This window comes from Schistocerca piceifrons, unplaced genomic scaffold (genome assembly GCF_021461385.2).
Source record: "Schistocerca piceifrons isolate TAMUIC-IGC-003096 unplaced genomic scaffold, iqSchPice1.1 HiC_scaffold_2304, whole genome shotgun sequence".
Taxonomy (NCBI): Eukaryota; Metazoa; Arthropoda; class Insecta; order Orthoptera; family Acrididae; genus Schistocerca; species Schistocerca piceifrons.
In genome coordinates this window covers 949,192-974,207 of record NW_025728234.1, presented here as the reverse complement: position 1 = coordinate 974,207, position 25,016 = coordinate 949,192, and positions in this window count along the sequence as shown.

The following is a 25,016-nucleotide window of genomic DNA, read 5'->3' as shown; positions in this document are numbered from 1 at the left end:
CTCTACCCCCTTGGAGCTCAAATTGACGATGAAACACAAAATTAGCGTCGGGATTTAATACAAAATGCACAATGCCGACTTAAGTACAAGAATAATCAACCTGCTCATTGTTTGTGGTTTCCTTTAGCGTTTCCCATCAGATCCGTATTAGATTCCGATGCAATACTGCAGCTTTACTCTATCTCTTGGACCTTCACATTGACGATGAAACACAGAATTTGCGTCGGGATTTGTTACAAAAGGCACAATGCAGACTTAAGTACAAGAAGAGTAAATCTTCATATTGTTTGTCGTTTGCTTTGAGCGTTTCCTGGGAGATCAGTATTAGATACCGATGCAATACTGCAACTTTTCTCTATCCCCTGGACCTTCACATTGACGATGAAACACAGAAATTGCGACGGGATTTAAAACAAAAGCTACAATACAGACTTAAGTACAAGAAGAGGGTATCTTCTTATGTTAGTGGTTTGCTTTGAGAGTATTCTGTGAGTTCAGTTTTAGATTCCGATGCTCTACTCCAGCTTTACTCTAGTTATTGGACATTCGCATTGACGATGAAACACAGAAATTGCGTCGGGATTTAATACAGGAGGCACAATGCCGGCTTAAGTACAAGAAGAGTCAATCTTCGCATTGTTTGTGGTTTGCTTTGAGCGTTTCCCGGGAGATCAGTATTATATTCCGATGCACTACTGCAGATTTACTCTATCCCTTGATCTTTCACATTGACGATGAAACACAGAAATTGCGTCGTGATATATTACAAAAGGCACAATGCCGACTTCAGTACAAGAAGAGTAAATCTTCTCATTGATTGCGGTTTGCTTTGAGCGTTTCCTGGGAGATCAGTATTAGATTCCGATGTACTACTGCAGCTTTACATTATCCCTTGGACCGTCACATGGACGATGAAATACAGAATTTGCGTCGGGAGTTAATACAAAAGGCACAATGCCGATTTAAGTACAGGAAGAGTAAATCACCTCATTGTTTGTGGTTTGCTTTGAGCGTTTCCTGGGAGATCAGTATTAGATTCCGATGCACTACTGTAGCTTTTCTCCATCCCTTGGAGCTTCACATTGACGATGAAACACCGAAATTTCGTCTGGATTTAATACAGAAGGCACAATGCCGTCTTAAGTACAAGAAGAGTCAATCTTCGCAATGTTTGTTGTTTCATTTGAGCGTTTCCCAGGAGATAAGTATTATATTCCGATGCATTACTGCAGCTTTACTCTATTTCGGGGGACCTTCACATCGACGATGAAACACAGAAATTGCGTCGGTATTAAATACAAAAGGCACAATGCCGACATAAGTACAAAAAGAGTAAATCATCTCATTGCCTGTGGTTTGCATTGAGCGTGTCCTGCGACATCAGTATTAGTTTCCGATGCACTACTGCAGCTTTACTGTATCCCGTTGACGATCACATTGACGAAGAAACACAGAAATTGCGTTTTGATGTAATATATAAGGCACAACCCCGACTTAAGTACAACAAGAGTAAATCTTCTCATTGTTTGTGGTTAGCTTTGGGCGTTTCCTGCGTGGTCAGTATTAGATTCCGATGCACTACTGCAGCTTTACGGTATCCCTTGGACCTTCACACTGACGTTGAAACACAGAAATTGTGCCGGGATTTAATACAAAATACACAATTCCAACTTAAGTACAAGAAGAGTAAATCTTATAATTGTTTGTGCTTTGGTTTGAGCGTTTCATGGGAGATCAGTGTTACATTCCAATGCACTACTGCAGCTTTACTCTATCCCTTGAACTTTCACATTGACGATGAAACACAGAAATTGCGTCGGGATTTAATACAAAACGCACAATGCCGCCTTAAATACATGAAGAGTAAATCTTCTCATTGTTTGTGTTTTGCTTTGAGTGTTTCATAGGAGATCTGTATTATATTCCTTTGCACTACTGCAGCTTTACACTATCCCTTGGACATTCACATTGACGATGACACCCAGAAATTGCGTCGTGGTATATTACCAAAGGCCCAATGCCGACTGTAGTACAAGAAGAGTAAATCTTCTCATTGTTTGTGGTTTGCTTTGGGCGTTTCCTGGGAGATTAGTATTAGATTCCGATGCACTACCGCAGCTTTACTCTATCCGTTGGACTTTCACATTGACGATGAAAGACAGAAATTGCGTCGGGATTTAATACAAAATGCACAATGCCGGCTTAAGTACAAGAAGAGTAAATCTTCTCATTGTGTTATGGTTTGCTTTGAGTGTTTCATGGGAGATCAGTAATAGTTTCCAAAGCACTACTGCAGCTTTCCTCTATCCCTTGGACCTTCACATTGATGATGAAACACAGAAAGTGCGTCGGGATATTATAGAAAAGGAGCAATGCCGACTTAAGTATAAGAAGAGTAAATCTTCTCATTATCTGTGGTTTGCTTTGAGCGTTTCCTGGGAGATCAGTATTAGATTCCGATGCACTACTGCAACTTTACATTATCCCTTGGACCGTCACATGGACGATGAAATACAGAAATTGCGTCGAGAGTTAATACAAAAGGCACAATGCCGATTTAAGTACAAGAAGAGTAAATCACATCATTGTTTGTGGTTTGCTTTACGCGTTTCCTGGGAGATCAGTATTAGACTCCGATGCACTACTGCAGCTTTACTCCATCCCTTGGAGCTTCACATTGACGATGAAACACCGAAATTGCGTCTGGAATTAATACAGAAGGCACAATGCCGACTTAAGTACAAGAAGAGTCAATCTTCGCATTGTTTGTGGTTTGCTTTGAGCGTTTCCCGGGAGATAAGTATTATATTCCGATGCACTACTGCAGCTTTACTCTATTTCTGGGACCTTCACATCGACGACGAAACACAAAAATTGCGTCGGTATTAAATACAAAGGGAACAATGCCGACTTAAGTACAAGAAGAGTAAATCTTCTCATTGTTTGTGGTTTGCTTTGGGCGTTTCCTGCGTGGTCATTATTAGATTCCGATGCACTACTGCAGCTTTACGCTATCCATTGGACCCTCACACTGACGTTGAAACACAGAAATTGTGCCGGGATTTAATACAAAATACACAATTTCAACTTAAGTACAAGAAGAGGAAATCTTATCATTGTTTGTGGTTTGCTTTGAGCGTTTCATGGGAGATCAGTATTAGATTCCGATGCACTACTGCAGCTTTACTCTATCCCTTGAACTTTGACATTGACGATGAAACACAGAAATTGCGTCGGGATTTAATACAGAACGCACAATGCCGCCTTAAGTACATGAAGAGTAAATCTTCTAATTGTTTGTGTTTTGCTTTGAGCGTTTCATCTGTGATCTGTATTATATTCCGATGCACTACTGCAGCTTTACACTATCCCTTGGACATTCACATTCACGATGACACGCAGAAATTGCGTCGTGGTATATTACAAAATGCCCAATGCCGACTGTAGTACAAGACGAGTAAATCTTCTCATTGTTTGTGGTTTGCTTTGGGCGTTTCCTGGGAGATTAGTATTAGATTCCGATGCACTACCGCAGCTTTACATTATCCCTTGGGCCGTCACATGGACGATGAAACACAGAACTTGCGTCGATATTTAATACAAAATTCACAATGCCGACTTAAATACAAGAAGAGTAAATCTTCCCATTGTTTGTGCCTTGCTTTGAGCGTTTCCTGGGAGATCAGTATTAGATTCCGATGCACTACTGCAGCTTCAGTCTATCCTTTGTCCTTCCCATTGATGATGAAACACAGAAATTGCGTCGGGATTTAATACAAAAGGCACAATGACGACTTAAGTACAAGAAGAGTAAATCTTCTCATTGTTTGTGGTTTGCTTCGAGGGTTTCCTGGGATGTCAGTGTTGGATTCCGATGCACTACTGCAGCATTACTCTATCCCTTGGACCTTCACATTGACGATGAAACACAGAAATTGCGTCGGGATTTAATACATAATGCACAATGCCGACTTAAGTACAAGAAGAGTAAATCTTCCCATTGTCTGTGGTTTGCTTTGAGCATTTCCTTGGAGATCAGTATTAGATTCCGATCCACTACTGCAGCTTAACTCTATCCCTTTGACCTTCACATTGACGATGAAACACAGAAATTTCATTGGGATTTTATACAGAAGGCACAATGCCGACTTAAGTACAAGAAGAGTCAATCTTCTCATTGTTTGTGGTTTGCTTTGTGCGTTTCCTGGCAGATCAGTATTATTTTCCGATGTACTACTGCAGCTTTACTGTATACCTGGGACCTTCACATGATCGATGAAACACAGAAATTGTGTCGGTATTAAATACAATATTCACAATGCCGACTTAAGTACGAGATGAGTAGTTCTTTTAAATGATGTTAATTTGCTTTGAGCGTTTCATGGGAGATCAGTGTTAGATTCCGATGCAGTACTGCAGCTTTACTCTAACCCTTGAAGTTTCACATTGACGATGAAACACAGAGATTGCGTCGGGATTTAATACAAAAGGCACAATGCCGCCTTAAGTACAAGAAGAGTAAATCTTCTCATTGTGTTATGGTTTGCTTTGAGTGTTTCATGGGAGATCAGTAATAGTTTCCGAAGCACTACTGTAGCTTTACTCTATCCCTTGGACCTTCACATTGACGATGAAGCACAGAAATTGCGTCGGGATATTATACAAAAGGCGCAACGCCGACTTAAGTATAAGAAGAGAAAATCTTCTCATTATCTGTGGTTTGCTTTGAGCGTTTCCTGGGAGATCAGTATTAGATTCCGATGCACTACTGCAGCTTTACTCTATCCCTTGGACCTTCACATGGACGATGAAACACAGAAAATGCGTCGGGATTTAATACCAAAGGCACAATGCCGACTTAAGTACAAGAAGAGTAAATCGCCTCATAGTTTGTGGTTTGCTTTGAGCGTTTCCTGGGGACCAGTATTAGATTCCGATGCACTACTGCAGCTTTACTCTATCCCTTGGAGCTTCACATTGACGATGAAACACAGAAATTGCGTCTGGATTTAATACAGAAGGAACAATGCCGACTTAAGTACAAGAAGAGTAAATCTTCGGACTGTTTGTGGTTTGCTGTGAGCGTTTCCCGGGAGATCAGTATTATATTCCGATGCAGTACTGCAGCTTTACTCCATCTCTGGGACCTTCACATCGACGATGAAAAACAGAAACTGCATCGGTATTAAATACAAAATTCACAATGCCGACTTAAGTACAAGAAGAGTAAATCTTATCACTGTTTTTGGTTTGCTTTGAGCGTTTCATGGGAGATCGGTATTAGATTCCGATGCACTACTGCAGCTTTACTCTATCCCTTGGACCTTCACATTGGCTATGAAACACAGAAATTGCGTCGGGATTTAATACAATAGGCACAATGCCGACTTAAGTATAAGTAGAGTAAATCTTCTCATTGTTGTTGGTTTACTTTGAGTAGTTTCTGCGAGATCACTATTAGATTGCGATGCACTACATCCGCTTTACTCTATCCCTTGGACCTTCACATTGACGATGAAACACAGAAATTGCGTCGGGATTTAATACATAATGTACAATGCCGACTTAAGTACAAGAAGAGTAAATCTTCTCATTGTCTGTGGTTTGCTTTGAGCATTTCCTGGGAGATCAGTATTAGATTCCGATGCACTACTGCAGCTCTACTCCATCCCTTAGACCTTCACATTGACGATGAAACACAGATATTTTTAATCGGGATTTAATACAGAAGGCACAATGCCGACTTAAGTACAAGAAGAGTCAATCTTCGGATTGTTTGTATTTTGCTTTGAGCGTTTCCCGGGAGATCAGTATTATATTCCGATGCACTACTGCAGCTTTACTCTATATCTGGGACCTTCACATCATCAATGAAACACAGAAATATCGTCGGTATTAAATACAATATTCAGAATGCCGGCTTAAGTAAAAGAAGAGTAATTCTTATCGCTGTTTTTGGTTTGCTTTGAGCGTCTCATGGGAGATCAGTATTAGGTTCCGATGCACTACTGCAGCTTTACTCTATCCCTTGAAGTTTCACGTTGACGATGAAACACAGAAATTGCGTCGGGATTTTAATACAAAAGGCACAATGAGGCCTTAATACAAGAAGAAGAATCTTCTCATTGTGTTATGGTTTGCTTTGAGTGTTTCATGGGAGATCAGTAATAGTTTCCGGAACACTACTGCAGCTTTACTCTATCCCTTGGAGCTTCACATTGACGATGAAACACAGAAATTGCGTCTGGATTTAATACAGAAGGCACAATGCCGACTTAAGTACAAGAAGAGTCAATCTTCGCTTTGTTTGTGGTTTGCTTTGAGCGTTTCCTGGGAGATCAGTATTCGATTCCGGTGCACTACTGCATCTTTACTCCATCCCTTGGAGCTTCACATTGACGATGAAACACCGAAATTTCGTCTGGATTTAATACAGAAGGCACAATGCCGACTTAAGTACAAGAAGAGTCAATCTTCGCATAGTTTGTGGTTTGCTTTGAGCGTTTCCTGGGAGATCAGTATTTGATTCCGGTGCACTACTGCAGCTTTACTCCATCCCTTGGAGCTTCACATTGACGATGAAACACCGAAATTTCGTCTGGATTTAATACAGAAGGCACAATGCCGACTTAAGTACAAGAAAAGTCAATCTTCGCATAGTTTGTGGTTTGCTTTGAGCGTTTCCCAGGAGATCAGTATTATATTCCGATGCACGACTGCAGCTTTACTCCATCTCTTGGACCTTCACATCGACGATGAAACACAGAAATTGCGTCGGTATTAAATACAAAATTCACAATGACGGCTTAAGTACAAGAAGCGTAAATCATCAGTGTTTTTGGTTTGCTTAGAGCGTTTCATTGGAGATCAGTATTAGATTCCGATGCACTACTGCTGCTTTACTCTATCCCTTTAACTTTCACATTGACGATGAAAAACAGAAATTGCGCCGGGATTTAGTACAAAAAGCACAATGCCGCCTTAAGTACAAGAAGAGTAAATCCTCTCATTGTTTATGGTTTGCTTTGAGTGTTTCATCGGAGATCAGTAATAGTTTCCGAAACACTACTGCAGCTTTACTCTTTCCCTTGGACCTTTACATTGACGATGAAACACAGAAATTGCGTCGGGATTTAATACAAAAGGCGCAATGGCGACTTAAGTACAAGAAGAGTAAATCATCTCATTATCTGTGGTTTGCTTTGAGCGTTTCCTGGGAGATCAGTATTAGATTCCGATGCACTACAGCAGCTTTACTCTATCCCTTGGACCTTCACGTGGACGATGAAACACAGAAATTGCGTCGGGATTTAATACAAAATTCACAATGCCGACTTAAGTACATGAAGAGTAAATCGATTCCTAGTTTGTGGTTTGCTTTGAGCGTTCCCTGGGGATCAGTATTAGTTTCCGATGTACTACTGCAGCTTTACTCAATCCCTTGGAGCTTCACATTGACGATGAAACACAGAAATTGGGTCTGGATTTAATACAGAAGGCACAATGCCGACTTAAGTACAAGAAAAGTCAATCGTCGCATTGATTGTGGTTAGCTTTGAGCGTTTCCCGGGAGATCAGTATTATATTCCGTTGCACTACTGCAGCTTTACTCTATCTCTGGGACCTTCACATTGACGATGAAACACAGAAATTGCGTCGGGATTTATTACATAAGGCACAATGCCGACTTAGGTACAAGAAGAGTAAATCTTATCACTGTTTTTGGTTTGCTTTGAGCGTTTCATGGGAGATCAGTATTAGATTCCGATGCACTACTGCAGCTTTACTCTATCCCTTGAACTTTCACATTGACGATGAAACACAAAAATTGCGTCGGGATTTAATACAAAGGTCACAATGCCGCCTTAAGTACAAGAAGAGTAAATCTTCTCATTGTTTATGGTTTGCTTCGAGTGTTTCATGGGAGATCAGTAATAGCTTCCGAAGCACTACTGCAGCTTTACTCTATCCCTTGGACGTTCACATTGACGATGAAACACAGAAATTGCGTCGGGATTTAATACAGAAGGCAAAATGCAGTCTTAAGTACAAGAAGAGTAAATCTTGTCATTGCCTGTGGTTTGTTTTGAGCGTTTCATGGGAGATCAGTATTAGATTCCGGTGCACTACAGCAGCTTTACTCCATCCCTTGGACCTTCACATTGACGTTGAAACACAGAAATTGCATCGGGATTTAATACAAAAGGCACAAAGCCGACTTAAGTACAAGAAGAGTGATCATCTCATTATCCGTGGTTTGCTTTGAGCGTGTCCTGGGACATCTGTATTAGTTTCCGATGCACTACTGCAGCTTTACTGTATCCCTTTGACGATCACATTGACGATGCAACACAGAAATCGAGTTTTGATTTAATATATAAGGCACAATGCCGACTTAAGTGCAAGAAGAGTAAATTGCCTCATAGTATGTTGTTTGCTTTGAGAGTTTCCTGGGTATCAGTATTAGATTCCGATGCACTACTGCAGCTTTACTCTATCCCTTGGAGCTTCACATTGACGATGAAACACAGAAATATTGTGTCTGGATTTAATACAGAAGGCACAATGCCGACTTAAGTACAAGAAGAGTAAATCTTCTCATTGTTTGTGGTTTGTTTTTGGGCGTTTACTGCTTGGTCAGTATTAGATTCCGATGCACTACTTCAGCTTTACGCTATCCCTTGGACCTTCACACTGACGTTGAAACACAGAAATTGTGCCGGGATTTAATACAAAATTCGCAATGCCGACTTAAGTACAAGAAGAGTAAATCTTATCATTGTTTGTGGTTTGTTTGAGCGTTTCATGGGAGATCAGTATTAGATTCCGATGCACTACTGCAGCTTTACTCTATCCCTTGATCTTTCACATTGACGATGAAACACAGAAATTGCATCGGCATTTAATACAAAAGGCACAATTGCACCTTAAGTACAAGAAGAGTAAATATTCTCATTGTTTATGGATTGATTTGAGTGTTTCATGGGAGATCAACATTAGTTTCCGAAGCACTACTGCATCTTTACTCTATCCCTTGGAGCTTCACATTGACGATGAAACACAGAAATCGCGTTTTGATTTAATATATAAGGCACAATGCCGACTTAAGTACAAGAAGAGTAAATCTTCTCATTGTTTGTGGTTTGCTTTGAGCGTTTCCTGGGATATCTGTATTATATTTGGATGCACTACTGCAGCTTTACACTATCCGCTGGACATTCACATTGACGATGAAACACAGAACTTACGTCGTGATACACTACAAAAGGCACAATGCCGACTTTAGTACAAGAAGAGTAAATCTTCTCATTGATTGTGGTTTGCTTTGAGCGTTTCCTGTGAGATCAGTATTAGATTCCGATGCACTACTTCAGCTTTACTCTATCCCTTGGAGCTTCACATTGACGATGAAACACCGTAATTTCGTCTGCATTTAAAACAGAAGGCACAATGCCGACTTAAGTACAAGAAGAGTCAATCTTCGCATTGTTTGCGGTTTGCTTTGAGCGTTTCCTGGGAGATCTGTATTATATTTGGATGCACTACTGCAGGTTTACACTATCCGTTGGACATTCACATTGACGATGACACACAGAACTTACGTCGTGATACATTACAAAAGGCACAATGCCGACTTTAGTACAAGAAGAGTAAATCTTCTCATTGTTTGTGGTTTGCTTTGAGCGTTTCCTGGGAGATCAGTATTAGATTCCGATGCACTACAGCAGCTTTACTCTATCTCTTGGACCTTCACGTGGACGATGAAACATAGAAATTACATCGGGATTTAATACAAAAGGCACAATGCCGACTTAAGTTCAAGAAGAGTAAATCATCTCATTGTCCGTGGTTTGCTTTGAGCGTGTCCTGGGACATCAGTATTAGTTTCCGATGCACTACTGCAGCTGTACTGTTTCCCTTTGACGATCACATTGACGATGAAACACAGAAATCGCGTTTTGATTTAATATATAAGGCACAATGCCGACTTAAGTACAAGAAGTGTAAATCTTCTCATTGTTTGTGGTTTGCTTTGGGCGTTTCCTGCTTGGTCAGTATTAGATTCCGATGCACTACTGCAACTTTACGCTATCCCTTGGACCTTCACACTGACGTTGAAACACAGAAATTGTGCCGGGATTTAATACAAAATTCGCAATGCCGACTTAAGTACAAGAAGAGTAAATCTTATCATTGTCTGTGGTTTGCTTTGAGCGTTTCATGGGAGATCAGTATTAGATTCCGATGCACTACTGCAGCTTTACTCTATCCCTTGATCTTTCACATTGACGTTGAAACACAGAAATCGCTTTGGAATTTAATACAAAAGGCACAATGCCGCCTTCAGGACAAAAAGAGTAAATCTTCTCATTGTTTGTGGTTTGCTTTGAGTGTTTCATGGGAGATCAATATTAGTTTCCGAAGCACTACTGCAGCTTTACTCTATCCCTTGGAGCTTCACATTGACGATGAAACACAGAAATTGCGTCAGGATAAAATACAAAAGGCCCAATTACGACTTAAGTACAGGAAGAGTAAATCTTCTCAATGTTTGTGGTTTGCTTTGAGCGTTTCCTGGGAGATCTGAATTATATTCGGATGCACTGCTGCAGCTTTACACTATCCCTTGGACATTTACATTGACGATGACACACAGAACTTGCGTCGTGATACATTACAAAAGGCACAATGCCGACTTTAGTACAAGAAGGGTAAATCTTCTCATTGATTGTGGTTTGCTTTGAGCGTTTCCTGTGAGATCAGTATTAGATTCGGATGTACTACTGGAGCTTTACATTATCCCTTGGACCGTCGCATGGACGATGGAACACAGAATTTGCGTCGGGAGTTAATACAAAAGGCACAATGCCGATATTAGTACAAGAAGAGTAAATCACCTCATTGTTTGTGGTTGGCTTTGAGCGTTTCCTGGGAGATCAGTATTTGATTCCGATGCACTACTGCTACTTTACTCCATCCCTTGGAGCTTCACATTGACGATGAAACACCGAAATTTCGTCTGGATCTAATACAGAAGGCACAATGCCGACTTAAGTACAAGAAAAGTCAATCTTCGCATAGTTTGTGGTTTGCTTTGAGCGTTTCCCGGGAGATCAGTATTATATTCCGATGCACGACTGCAGCTTTACTCCATCTCTGGGACCTTCACATCGACGATGAAACACAGAAATTGCGTCGGGATTTATTACATAAGGCACAATGCCGTCTTAGGTACAAGTAGAGTAAATCTTATCACTGTTTTTGGTTTGCTTTGAGCGTTTCATCGGAGATCAGTATTAGATACCGATGCACTACTGCAGCTTTACTCTATCCCTTGAACTTTCACATTGACGATGAAACATAGAAATTGCGTCGGGATTTAATACAAAAGTCACAATGCCGCCTTAAGTACAAGTAGAGTAAATCTTCTCATTGTTTATGGTTTGCTTTGAGTGTTTCATGGGAGATCAGTAATAGTTTCCGAAGCACTGCTGCAGCTTTACTCTATCCCTTGGACGTTCACATTGACGATGAAACACAGAAATTGCGTCGGGATTTAATACAAAAGGCACAATGCAGCCTTACGTACAAGAAGAGTAAATCTTCTCATTGTTTATGGTTTTCCTTGAGTGTTTCATGGGAGATCAGTATTATTTTCCGAAACACTACCGCAGCTTTACTCTATCCCTAGGACCTTCACATGGACGATGAAACACAGAAATTGCGTCGGGATATAATACAAAAGGCACAATGCCGACTTAAGTACAAGAAGAGTAAATCTTCTCATTGTCTGTGGTTTGTTTTGAGCGTTTCCTGGGAGATCAGTATTAGATTCCGGTGCACTACAGCAGCTTTACTCTATCCCTTGGACCTTCACATTGACGTTGAAACACAGAAATTGTATCAGGATTTAATAGAAAAGGCACAATGCCGACTTAAGTACAAGAAGAGTAAATCTTCTCATTGTTTGTGGTTTGCTTTGGGCGTTTCCTGCTTGGTCAGTATTAGATTCCGATGCACTACTGCAACTTTACGCTATCCCTTGGACCTTCACACTGACGTTGAAACACAGAAATTGTGCCGGGATTTAATACAAAATTCGCAATGCCGACTTATGTACAAGAAGAATAAATCTTATCATTGTTTGTGGTTTGCTTTGAGCGTTTCATGGGAGATCAGTATTAGATTCCGATGCACTACTGCAGCTTTACTCTATCCCTTGATCTTTCAAATTGACGTTGAAACACAGAAATCGCTTTGGGATTTAATACAAAGGGCACAATGCCGCCTTCAGTACAAGAAGAATAAATCTTCTCATTGTTTGTGGTTTGCTTTGAGTGTTTCATGGGAGATCAATATTAGTTTCCGAAGCACTACTGCATCTTTACTCTATCCCTTGGAGCTTCACATTGACGATGAAACACAGAAAGTGCGTCGGGATATAATACAAAATGCCCAATTCCGACTTAAGTACAAGAAGAGTAAATCTTCTCAATGTTTGTGGTTTGCTTTGAGCGTTTGCTGGGAGATCTGTATTATATTCGGATGCACTGGTGCAGCTTTACACTATCCCTTGGACATTTACATTGACGATGACACACAGAACTTGCGTCGTGATACATTACAAAAGGCACAATGCCGACTTTAGTACAAGAAGAGTAAATCTTCTCATTGATTGTGGTTTGCTTTGAGCGTTTCCTGGGAGATGAGTATTAGATTCCGTTGCACTACTGCAGCTTTACATTATCCCTTGGACCGTCACATGAACGATGAAACACAGAATATGCGTCGGGAGTAAATACAAAAGGCACAATGCCGATTTAAGTACAAGAAGAGTAAATCACCTCATTGTTTGTGGTTTGCTTTGACCGTTTCCTGGGAGGTCAGTATTGGATTCCGATGCACTACTGCAGCTTTATTCTATCCTTTGGACCTTCACATTGACGAATTAACACAGAACTTGCGTCGGGATTTAATATAAAAGGCACAGTGCCAACATAGGTACAAGAAGTGTGAATCATGTCAGTGTTTGTGGTTTGCTTTGAGCGTTTCCTGGGAGATCAGCATTAGATTCCGATGCACCACTGCAGCTTTACTCTATCCCTTGGACCTTCACATTGACGATGAGACACAGAAATTGCGTCGGGATTTAATACAAAAGGCACAATGCCGACCTAAGTACAAGAAGAGTAAATCTTCTCCTTGTTTGTGGTTTGCTTCGAGCGTTTCCTGGGATGTCAGTATTAGATTCCGATGCACTACTGCAGCTTTACTCTATCTATTGGACCTTCACATTGACGACCAAACTCAGAAATTGCGTCTGGATTTAATACAAAAGCACAATGCCGACTTATGTACAAGAACAGGAAAAATTCTCATTTTTTGTGGTTTGCTTTGTGCGATTCCTGCGAGATCAGTATTAGATTTCGATGCTATACTGCAGGTATACGCTATCCCTTGGACCTTGACATTGACGATGAAACACAGAAATCGCGTCGGGATTTAACACATAAGGCACTATGAAGGCTTAAGTACAAGAATAGTAAACCTTCACATTGTCTGTGATTTGCTTTGAGCGTTTCGTGGGAGATCAGTATTAGATTCCGTTGCACTATTGCAGCGTTACTCTATCCCTTGGACCTTCACATTGACGATGAAACACAGAAATTGCGTCGGGATTTAATACAAAAGGCACAATGCCGACTTAAGTAAAAGAAGAGTAAATCTTCTCATTGTGTGTGGTTTGCTTTGAGCGTCTCCTGGGAGATCAGTATTAGATTCCGATGCACTACTGCAGATATACTCTATCCCTTGGGGCTTGAAATTGACGATGAAACACAGAATTAGCGTCGGGATTTAATGCAAAAGGCACAATGCCGACTTAAGAACAAGAACAGTCAATCAGCTCATTGTTTGTGGTTTGCTTTGAGCGTTTCCCATCTGATCAGTATTAGATTCCGATGCACTACTGCAGCTTTACTCCATCTCTTGGGCCTTCACATTGACATTGAAACACAGAATTTGGGTCGGGATATATTACAAAAGGCACAATGCCGGCTTAAGTACAAGAAGAGTGAATCTTCTCATTGTTTGTCGTTTGCTATGAGCGTTTCCTGTTAGATCAGTATTAGATACAGATGCACTACTGCAGCTTTTCTCTGTCCCTTGGACGTTCACATTGACGATGAAACACAGAAATTGCGATGGGATTTAAAACAAAAGGCATAATACCGACTTAAGTACAAGAAGAGGGAACCTTTGTATGTTAGTGGTTTGCTTTGATCGTATCCTGGGAGTTCAGTATTAGATTCCGATGCACTACTGCAGCTTTTCTCTGTCCCTTGGACCTTCACATTGACAATGAAACACATATAATGCGTCCAGACGTAATACAAAAGGCACAATGCCGACTTAAGTACAAGAAGGGTAAGTCTTCTTATGTTAGTGGTTTGCTTTGAGCGTTTCCTGGGAGATCAGTATTAGATTCCGATGCACTACTGCAGCTTTACTCAATCCCTTGGACGTTCACATTGACAATGAAACACAGATATTGCGTCGGGATTTAATACAAAAGGCACAATGCCGACTTAAGTACAAGAAGAGTAAATCTCCTCATTGTTTTTGGTTTGCTTTGAGCGTTTCTTGGGAGATCAGTATTAGATTCCGATGCACTACTGCAGCTTTACTCTATCCCTTTACGATCACATTGTCAATGAAACACAGATATTGCGTCGGGATTTAATACAAAAGGCACAATGTCGACTTAAGTACAAGAAGAGTATATCATCTCATTGTTTGTGGTTTGCTTTGAGCGTGTCCTGGGTATCACAATTACATTCCGATGCACTACTGCAGCTCTACCCTATACCACTGACGATCACATTGACGATGAAAAACAGAACTTGTGTTGGTATTTAATACATAAGGCACAATGCCGACTTAAGTACAAGGAGAGTATAGCTTCTCAATTGTTTGTGGTTTGCTTTGCGTGTTTCCTGGGTGATCAGTATTAGATTCCGATGCACTACTGCAGCTTTACTCTATCCCTTTGACCTTTACATTGACGATGAAACACAGAAATTGCGTCGGGATTAAATACAAAAGGCAAAATGCCAGCCTAAGTACAAGAAGAGTAAATCTTATCATTGTTTATGGTTTCCTTTTAACGTTTCCTGCGAGATCAGTATTACATTGCGTTGCACTACTTCAGCCTTACTCCATCCCTTGGACCTTCACATTGACCGTGAAACACAGAAATTGCGTCGGGATTTAATACATAAGGAAGAATGCCGACTTAAGTACAAGAAGAGTAAGTCTTCTCATTGTCTGTGATTTGCTTTGAGCATTTCCTGGGAGATCAGTATTAGATTCCGATGCACTACTGCAGCTCCACTCCATCCCTTGGACCTTCACATCGACGATGAAAAACAGAAACTGCGTCGGTATTAAATACAAGATTCACAATGCCGACTTAAGTACAAGAAGAGTAAATCTTATCACTGTTTTTGGTTTGCTTTGAGCGTTTCATGGGAGATCGGTATTAGATTCCGATGCACTACTGCAGCTTTACTCTATTCCTTGGACCTTCACGTTGGCTATGAAACACAGAAATTGCGTCGGGATTTAATACAAAAGGCACAATGCCGACTTAAGTATAAGTAGAGTAAATCTTCTCATTGTTGTTGGTTTACTTTGAGTAGTTTCTGCGAGATCACTATTAGATTGCGATGCACTACATCCGCTTTACTCTATCCCTTGGACCTTCACATTGACGATGAAACACAGAAATTGCGTCGGGATTTAATACATAATGCACAATGCCGACTTAAGGACAAGAAGAGTAATACTTCTCATTGTCTGTGGTTTGCTTTGAGCATTTCCTGGGAGATCAGTATTAGATTCCGATGCACTACTGCAGCTCTACTCTATCCCTTGGACCTTCACATTGACGATGGAACACAGATATTTTTAATCGGGATTTAATACAGAAGGCACAATGCCGACTTAAGTACAAGAAGAGTCAATCTACGGATTGTTTGTATTTTGCTTTGAGCGTTTCCCGGGAGATCAGTATTATATTCCGATGCACTACTGCAGCTTTACTCTATATCTGGGACCTTCACATCATCAATGAAACACAGAAATTGCGTCGGTATTAAATACAATATTCAGAATGCCGACTTAAGTAAAAGAAGAGTAATTCTTATCGCTGTTTTTGGTTTGCTTTGAGCGTTTCATGGGAGATCAGTATTAGGTTCCGATGCACTACTGCAGCTTTACTCTATCCCTTGAAGTTTCACATTGACGATGAAACACAGAAATTGCGTCGGGATTTTAATACAAAAGGCACAATGAGGCCTTAATACAAGAAGAAGAATCTTCTCATTGTGTTATGGTTTGCTTTGAGTGTTTCATGGGAGATCAGTAATAGTTTCCGGAACACTACTGCAGCTTTACTCTATCCCTTGGAGCTTCACATTGACGATGAAACACAGAAATTGCGTCTGGATTTAATACAGAAGGCACAATGCCGACTTAAGTACAAGAAGAGTCAATCTTCGCATAGTTTGTGGTTTGCTTTGAGCGATTCCTGGGAGATCAGTATTTGATTCCGGTGCACTACTGCAGCTTTACTCCATCCCTTGGAGCTTCACATTGACGATGAAACACCGAAATTTCGTCTGGATTTAATACAGAAGGCACAATGCCGACTGAAGTACAAGAAAAGTCAATCTTCGCATAGTTTGTGGTTTGCTTTGAGCGTTTCCCAGGAGATCAGTATTATATTCCGATGCACGACTGCAGCTTTACTCCATCTCTTGGACCTTCACATCGACGATGAAACACAGAAATTGCGTCGGTATTAAATACAAAATTCACAATGCCGACTTAAGTACAAGAAGCGTAAATCATCAGTGTTTTTGGTTTGCTTAGAGCGTTTCATTGGAGATCAGTATTAGATTCCGATGCACTACTGCTGCTTTACTTTATCCCTTTAACTTTCACATTGACGATGAAACACAGAAATTGCGCCGGGATTTAGTACAAAAAGCACAATGCCGCCTTAAGTACAAGAAGAGTAAATCCCCTCATTGTTTATGGTTTGCTTTGAGTGTTTCATCGGAGATCAGTAATAGTTTCCGAAACACTACTGCAGCTTTACTCTTTCCCTTGGACCTTTACATTGACGATGAAACACAGAAATTGCGTCGGGATTTAATACAAAAGGCGCAATGGCGACTTAAGTACAAGAAGAGTAAATCACCTCATTATCTGTGGTTTGCTTTGAGCGTTTCCTGGGAGATCAGTATTAGATTCCGATGCACTACAGCAGCTTTACTCTATCCCTTGGACCTTCACATGGACGATGAAACACAGAAATTGCGTCGGGATTTAATACAAAATTCACAATGCCGACTTAAGTACATGAAGAGTAAATCGATTCCTAGTTTGTGGTTTGCTTTGAGCGTTCCCTGGGGATCAGTATTAGATTCCGATGCACTACTGCAGCTTTACTCAATCCCTTGGAGCTTCACATTGACGATGAAACACAGAAATTGGGTCTGGATTTAATACAGAAGGCACAATGCCGACTTAAGTACAAGAAAAGTCAATCTTCGCACTGATTGTGGTTAGCTTTGAGCGTTTCCCGGGAGATCAGTATTATATTCCGTTGCACTACTGCAGCTTTACTCTATCTCTGGGACCTTCACATTGACGATGAAACACAGAAATTGCGTCGGGATTTATTACATAAGGCACAATGCCGACTTAGGTACAAGAAGAGTAAATCTTATCACTGTTTTTGGTTTGCTTTGAGCGTTTCATGGGAGATCAGTATTAGATTCCGATGCACTACTGCAGCTTTACTCTATCCCTTGAACTTTCACATTGACGATGAAACACAGAAATTGCGTCGGGATTTAATACAAAAGTCACAATGCCGCCTTAAGTACAAGAAGAGTAAATCTTCTCATTGTTTATGGTTTGCTTTGAGTGTTTCATGGGAGATCAGTAATAGCTTCCGAAGCACTACTGCAGCTTTACTCTATCCCTTGGACGTTCACATTGACGATGAAACACAGAAATTGCGTCGGGATTTAATACAGAAGGCACAATGCCGTCTTAAGTACAAGAAGAGTAAATCTTGTCATTGTCTGTGGTTTGTTTTGAGCGTTTCCTGGGAGATCAGTATTAGATTCCGGTGCACTACAGCAGCTTTACTCCATCCCTTGGACCTTCACATTGACGTTGAAACACAGAAATTGCATCGGGATTTAATACAATAGGCACAAAGCCGACTTAAGTACAAGAAGAGTAAATCATCTCATTATCCGTGGTTTGCTTTGAGCGTGTCCTGGGACATCAGTATTAGTTTCCGATGCACTACTGCAGCTTTACTGTATCCCTTTGACGATCACATTGACGATGCAACACAGAAATCGCGTTTTGATTTAATATATAAGGCACAATGCCGACTTAAGTGCAAGAAGAGTAAATTGCCTCATGGTATGTGGTTTGCTTTGAGAGTTTCCTGGGGATCAGTATTAGATTCCGATGCACTACTGCAGCTTTACTCTATCCCTTGGAGCTTCACATTGACGATGAAACACAGAAATATTGTGTCTGGATTTAATACAGAAGGCACAATGCCGACTTAAGTACAAGAAGAGTAAATCTTCTCATTGTTTGTGGTTTGCTTTGGGCGTTTCCTGCTTGGTCAGTATTAGATTCCGATGCACTACTTCAGCTTTACGCTATCCCTTGGACCTTCACACTGACGTTGAAACACAGAAATTGTGCCGGGATTTAATGCAAAATTCGCAATGCCGACTTAAGTACAAGAAGAGAAAATCTTATCATTGTTTGTGGTTTGTTTGAGCGTTTCATGGGAGATCAGTATTAGATTCCGATGCACTACTGCAGCTTTACTCTATCCCTTGATCTTTCACATTGACGATGAAACACAGAAATTGCGTCGGGATTTAATACAAAAGGCACAATTGCACCTTAAGTACAAGAAGAGTAAATATTCTCATTATTTATGGATTGCTTTGAGTGTTTCATGGGAGATCAACATTAGTTTCCGAAGCACTACTGCATCTTTACTCTATCCCTTGGAGCTTCACATTGACGATGAAACACAGAAATCGCGTTTTGATTTAATATATAAGGCACAATGCCGACTTAAGTACAAGAAGAGTAAATATTCTCATTGTTTGTGGTTTGCTTTGAGCGTTTCCTGGGAGATCTGTATTATATTTGGATGCACTACTGCAACTTTACACTATCCGTTGGACATTCACATTGACGATGAAACACAGAACTTACGTCGTGATACACAACAAAAGCACAATGCCGACTTTAGTACAAGAAGAGTAAATCTTCTCATTGATTGTGGTTTGCTTTGAGCGTTTCCTGTGAGATCAGTATTAGATTCCGATGCACTACTGCAGCTTTACTCTATCCCTTGGAGCTTCACATTGACGATGAAACACCGTAATTTCGTCTGCATTTAAAACAGAAGGCGCAATGCCGACTTAAGTACAAGAAGAGTCAATCTTCGCATTGTTTGCGGTTTGCTTTGAGCCTTTCCTTGGAGATCTGTATTATATTTGGATGCACTACTGCAGCTTTACACTATCCGTTGGACATTCACATTGACGATGACACACAGAACTTACGTCGTGATACATTACAAAAGGCACAATGCCGACTTTAGTACAAGAAGAGTAAATCTTCTCATTGATTGTGGTTTGCTTTGAGTGTTTCATGGGAGATCAGTAATAGTTTCCGAAGCGCTATTGCTGCTTTACTCTATCCCTTGGACCTTCACATTGACGATGAAACACAGAAATTGCGTCGGGATTTAATAGAAAAGGCGCAATGCCTACTTAAGTACAAAAAGAGTAAATCATCTCATTATCTGTGGTTTGCTTTGAGCGTTTCCTGGGAGATCAGTATTAGATTCCGATGCACTACAGCAGCTTTACTCTATCTCTTGGACCTTCACGTGGACGATGAAACACAGAAATTACATCGGGATTTAATACAAAAGGCACAATGCCGACTTAAGTACAAGAAGAGTAAATCATCTCATTGTCCGTGGTTTGCTTTGAGCGTGTCCTGGGACATCAGTATTAGTTTCCGATGCACTACTGCAGCTGTACTGTTTCCCTTTGACGATCACATTGACGATGAAACACAGAAATCGCGTTTTGGTTTAATATATAAGGCACAATGCCGACTTAAGTACAAGAAGTGTAAATCTTCTCATTGTTTGTGGTTTGCTTTGGGCGTTTCCTGCTTGGTCAGTATTAGATTCCGATGCACTACTGCAACTTTACGCTATCCCTTGGACCTTCACACTGACGTTGAAACACAGAAATTGTGCCGGGATTTAATACAAAATTCGCAATGCCGACTTAAGTACAAGAAGAGTAAATCTTATCATTGTTTGTGGTTTGTTTGAGCGTTTCATGGGAGATCAGTATTAGATTCCGATGCACTACTGCAGCTTTACTCTATCCCTTGATCTTTCACATTGACGATGAAACACAGAAATTGCGTCGGGATTTAATACAAAAGGCACAATTGCACCTTAAGTACAAGAAGAGTAAATATTCTCATTGTTTATGGATTGCTTTGAGTGTTTCATGGGAGATCAACATTAGTTTCCGAAGCACTACTGCATCTTTACTCTATCCCTTGGAGCTTCACATTGACGATGAAACACAGAAATCGCGATTTGATTTAATATATAAGGCACAATGCCGACTTAAGTACAAGAAGAGTAAATCTTCTCATTGTTTGTGGTTTTCTTTGAGCGTTTCCTGGGAGATCTGTATTATATTTGGATGCACTACTGCAGCTTTACACTATCCGTTGGACATTCACATTGACGATGACACACAGAACTTACGTCGTGATACATTACAAAAGGCACAATGCCGACTTTAGTACAAGAAGAGTAAACCTTCTCATTGATTGTGGTTTGCTTTGAGTGTTTCATGGGAGATCAGTAATAGTTTCCGAAGCACTATTGCAGCTTTACTCTATCCCTTGGACCTTCACATTGACGATGAAACACAGAAATTGCGTCGGGATTTAATACAAAAGGCGCAATGCCTACTTAAGTACAAAAAGAGTAAATCATCTCATTATCTGTGGTTTGCTTTGAGCGTTTCCTGGGAGATCAGTATTAGATTCCGATGCACTACAGCAGCTTTACTGTATCTCTTGGACCTTCACGTGGACGATGAAACACAGAAATTACATCGGGATTTAATACAAAAGGCACAATGCCGACTTAAGTACAAGAAGAGTAAATCATATCATTGTCCGTGGTTTGCTTTGAGCGTGTCCTGGGACATCAGTATTAGTTTCCGATGCACTACTGCAGCTGTACTGTTTCCCTTTGACGATCACATTGACGATGAAACACAGAAATCGCGTTTTGATTTAATATATAAGGCACAATGCCGACTTAAGTACAAGAAGTGTAAATCTTCTCATTGTTTGTGGTTTGCTTTGGGCGTTTCCTGCTTGGTCAGTATTAGATTCCGATGCACTACTGCAACTTTACGCTATCCCTTGGACCTTCACACTGACGTTGAAACACAGAAATTGTGCCGGGATTTAATACAAAATTCGCAATGCCGACTTAAGTACAAGAAGAGTAAATCTTATCATTGTCTGTGGTTTGCTTTGAGCGTTTCATGGGAGATCAGTATTAGATTCCGATGCACTACTGCAGCTTTACTCTATCCCTTGATCTTTCACATTGACGTTGAAACACAGAAATCGCTTTGGAATTTAATACAAAAGGCACAATGCCGCCTTCAGGACAAGAAGAGTAAATCTTCTCATTGTTTGTGGTTTGCTTTGAGTGTTTCATGGGAGATCAATATTAGTTTCCGAAGCACTACTGCAGCTTTACTCTATCCCTTGGAGCTTCACATTGACGATGAAACACAGAAATTGCGTCAGGATATAATACAAAAGGCCCAATTCCGACTTAAGTACAAGAAGAGTAAATCTTTTCAATGTTTGTGGTTTGCTTTGAGCGTTTCCTGGGAGATCTGTATTATATTCGGATGCACTGCTGCAGCTTTACACTATCCCTTGGACATTTACATTGACGATGACACACAGAACTTGCTTCGTGATACATCACAAAAGGCACAATGCCGACTTTAGTACAAGAAGAGTAAATCTTCTCATTGATTGTGGTTTGCTTTGAGCGTTTCCTGGGAGATCAGTATTAGATTCGGATGTACTACTGCAGCTTTACATCATCCCTTGGACCGTCACATGGACGATGGAACACAGAATTTGCGTCGGGAGTTAATACAAAAGGCACAATGCCGATTTTAGTACAAGAAGAGTAAATCACCTCATTGTTTGTGGTTGGCTTTGAGCGTTTCCTGGGAGATCAGTATTTGATTCCGATGCACTACTGCTACTTTACTCCATCCCTTGGAGCTTCACATTGACGATGAAACACCGAAATTTCGTCTGGATTTAATACAGAAGGCACAATGCCGACTTAAGTACAAGAAAAGTCAATCTTCGCATAGTTCGTGGTTTGCTTTGAGCGTTTCCCGGGAGATCAGTATTATATTCCGATGCACGACTGCAGCTTTACTCCATCTCTGGGACCTTCACATCGACGATGAAACACAGAAATCGCGTCGGGATTTATTACATAAGGCACAACGCCGTCTTAGGTACAAGAAGAGTAAATCTTATCACTGTTTTTGGTTTGCTTTGAGCGTTTCATCGGAGATCAGTATTAGATACCGATGCACTACTGCAGCTTTACTCTATCCCTTGAACTTTCACATTGACGATGAAACATAGAAATTGCGTCGGGATTTAATACAAAAGTCACAATGCCGCCTTAAGTACAAGTAGAGTAAATCTTCTCATTGTTTATGGTTTGCTTTGAGTGTTTCATGGGAGATCAGTAATAGTTTCCGAAGCACTACTGCAGCTTTACTCTATACCTTGGACGTTCACATTGAAGATGAAACACAGAAATTGCGTCGGGATTTAATACAAAAGGCACAATGCAGCCTTACGTACAAGAAGAGTAAATCTTCTCATTGTTTATGGTTTTCTTTGAGTGTTTCATGGGAGATCAGTATTATTTTCCGAAACACTACCGCAGCTTTACTTTATCCCTAGGACCTTCACATGGACGATGAAACACAGAAATTGCGTCGGTATATAATACAAAAGGCACAATGCCGACTTAAGTACAAGAAGAGTAAATCTTCTCATTGTCTGTGGTTTGTTTTGAGCGTTTCCTGGGAGATCAGTATTAGATTCCGGTGCACTACAGCAGCTTTACTCTATCCCTTGGACCTTCACATTGACGTTGAAACACAGAAATTGCATCAGGATTTAATACAAAAGGCACAAAGCCGACTTAAGTACATGAAGAGTAAATCATCTCATTGTCCGTGGTTTGCTTTGAGCGTGTCCTGGGACATCAGTGTTAGTTTCCGATGCACTACTGCAGCTTTACTGTATCCCTTTGACGATCACATTGACGATGCAACACAGAAATCGCGTTTTGATTTAATATATAAGGCACAATGCCGACTTAAGTGCAAGAAGAGTAAATTGCCTCATAGTATGTGGTTTGCTTTGAGAGTTTCCTGGGGGTCAGTATAAGATTCCGATGCACTACTGCAGCTTTACTCTATCCCTTGGAGCTTCACATTGACGATGACTCACAAAAATATTGTGTCTGGATTTAATACAGAAGGCACAATGCCGACTTAAGTACAAGAAGAGTAAATCTTCTCATTGTGTGTGGTTTGCTTTGAGCGTCCCCTGGGAGATCAGTATTAGATTCCGATGCACTACTGCAGATATACTCTATCCCTTGGGGCTTCAAATTGACGATGAAACACAGAATTAGCGTCGGGATTTAATACAAAAGGCACAATGCCGACTTAAGAACAAGAACAGTCAATCAGCTCATTGTTTGTGGTTTGCTTTAAGCGTTTCCCATCTGATCAGTATTAGATTCCGATGCACTACTGCAGCTTTACTCCATCTCTTGGGCCTTCACATTGACATTGAAACACAGAATTTGGGTCGGGATATATTACAAAAGGCACAATGCCGGCTTAAGTACAAGAAGAGTGAATCTTCTCATTGTTTGTCGTTTGCTATGAGCGTTTCCTGTTAGATCAGTATTAGATACAGATGCACTACTGCAGCTTTTCTCTGTCCCTTGGACCTTCACATTGACGATGAAACACAGAAATTGCGATGGGATTTAAAACAAAAGGCATAATACCGACTTAAGTACAAGAAGAGGGAAACTTCGTATGTTAGTGGTTTGCTTTGATCGTATCCTGGGAGTTCAGTATTAGATTCCGATGCACTACTGCAGCTTTTCTCAGTCCCTTGGACCTTCACATTGACAATGAAACACAGATAATGCGTCCAGACGTAATACAAAAGGCACAATGCCGACTTAAGTACAAGAAGGGTAAGTCTTCTTATGTTAGTGGTTTGCTTTGAGCGTTTCCTGGGAGATCAGTATTAGATTCCGATGCACTACTGCAGCTTTACTCAATCCCTTGGACGTTCACATTGACAATGAAACACAGATATTGCGTCGGGATTTAATACAAAAGGCACAATGCCGACTTAAGTACAAGAAGAGTAAATCTCCTCATTGTTTTTGGTTTGCTTTGAGCGTTTCTTGGGAGATCAGTATTAGATTCCGATGCACTACTGCAGCTTTACTCTATCCTTTTGCGATCACATTGTCAATGAAACACAGATATTGCGTCGGGATTTAATACAAAAGGCACAATGTCGACTTAAGTACAAGAAGAGTATATCATCTCATTGTTTGTGGTTTGCTTTGAGCGTCTCCTGGGTATCACAATTACATTCCGATGCACTACTGCAGCTCTACCCTATACCATTGACGATCACATTGACGATGAAAAACAGAACTTGTGTTGGTATTTAATACATAAGGCACA